Source organism: Mandrillus leucophaeus, unplaced genomic scaffold, assembly GCF_000951045.1.
Source record: "Mandrillus leucophaeus isolate KB7577 unplaced genomic scaffold, Mleu.le_1.0 Scaffold70, whole genome shotgun sequence".
Taxonomy (NCBI): Eukaryota; Metazoa; Chordata; class Mammalia; order Primates; family Cercopithecidae; genus Mandrillus; species Mandrillus leucophaeus.
In genome coordinates this window covers 3294808-3296734 of record NW_012107586.1, presented here as the reverse complement: position 1 = coordinate 3296734, position 1927 = coordinate 3294808, and positions in this window count along the sequence as shown.

Sequence of the window (1927 nt, the reverse complement as noted above, 5' to 3'; positions counted from 1 at the left end):
AAAAATTTGCTGGGCATGGTGGTGTGCACCTGTAATCCCAGCTACTCGGGAGGCTGAGGCAGGAGAATCATTTGAACCTGGGCGGAAGAGGTTACAGTGAGCCGGGATCACGCCACTGCCCTCCAGCCTGGGCAACAGAGTGGGACTCCATCTCAAAAAAAAAAATGTAATAATACAACAGCTAAGCGTGGTGGCTCATGCCTGTAATCCCAGAACTTTGGGAGGACAAAGTGGGTGGATCATGAGGTCAGGAAATCGAGACCATCCTGTCTAACACGGTGAAACCCATCTCTACTAAAAATACAAAAAATCAGCTGGGCGTGGTGGCACAGCCTGTAATCCCACCTACTAAGGAGGCTGAGGCAGGAGAATTGCTAGAACCCAGGAGGTGGAGGTTGCAGTGAGCCGAGATCTCCTCACTGCACTCCAGCCTGGGTGACAGAGCAAGACTCTGTCTCAAAAACAAAAAACCAAAAACAAACAAAAAACCCCCCACAACAATGAGTAATGAGAAATAGGCAAAAATAATGAACAGATATTTCACCAAAGATGATGTACAAATGGCATATAAACACATGGAAATATTTTCAACATCATTAGCCATTAGAAAAAATTTCAAATTAAAATCATAACAAGATTCTGCTGTTCAACTATCAGAATGGCTAAAATAAAAAATAATGATGACACCAAATGTTAGCAAGGATATGGAGAAACTAGATCACTCATATGTTGCTTGTGAGACTGTAAAATGGTAGTCAGTCTGAAAAAAGTTTGTAAATTTATTTTAAAAGTTTTTTTTGTTGTTGTTTGTTTGTTTGTTTGTTTGTTTTTGAGACAGAGTCTTGCTCTATGGCCCAGGCTGGAGTGCAATGGCATAATCTCGGCTCACTGCAACCTCTGCCTCCTGGGTTCCAGCGATTCTCCTCCCTCAGCCTCCCAAGTAGCTGGGACTACAGGTGTGTCACACCATGCCTGGCAAATTTTGTACTTTTAGTAGAGATGAGGTTTCACCATATTGGTTGGGCTGGTCTCGAACTCCTGACCTCAGGTGATCCGCCCGCCTCAGCCTCCCAAAGTGCTGGGATTACAGGTGTGAGCCACCATGCCCAGCCTAACATTTTTTATTTAATTTTTAATTATTATTTTATTGTATTTTTTAGCAACAGGGTCTTGTTCTATTGTCCAGGTTGGAGTACAGTGGCACAGTCATAGTTCACTGCAACCTCAAACTCCCGGGCTCAAGTGATCTTCCAACTTCAGCCTCCCAAGTAACCAGGACTACAGGAATCTGCTACCATACTGAGCTTACTTATTTATTGTAGAGACAGGATCTTGCTATGTTACCCAGGCTGGTCTTGAACTCCTGGGCTCAAGTGATCCTCCTACCTCATCCTTTCAAAGTGCCAGGATTACAGTAATGAGCCACCACATGCAGCCTGTAAATTTCTTAAAAACTAAACATGCATCTACAATACGACTTAGCAATTGCATTCCTTGGCATATTTCCCAGAGAAATGAAGATTTATGTTCACACGAAAATCTGTGTACAAATTTTTATAGCATCTTTATTCATAATAGCCAAAACTGGAAACTACCCAGATGTCCTTCAACAGAGGAATGGTTAGTCAAACTATGGTCCATCTATCCCACAGAATACACTCCTGGGCATTTATCCCAGAGAAATTAAAACTTATGTTTCCAGAAAAACCTGTACATAAAGCCAGGTACAGCCGGGCACGGTGGCTCAAGCCTATAATCCCAGCACTTTGGGAGGCCGAGACGGGCGGATCACGAGGTCAGGAGATCGAGGTCATCCTGGCTAACACGGTGAAACCCCTTCTCTACTAAAAAATACAAAAAACTAGCCAGGCAAGGTGGCGGGCGCCTGTAGTCCCAGCTACTCGGGAGGCTGAGGCAGGAGAATGGT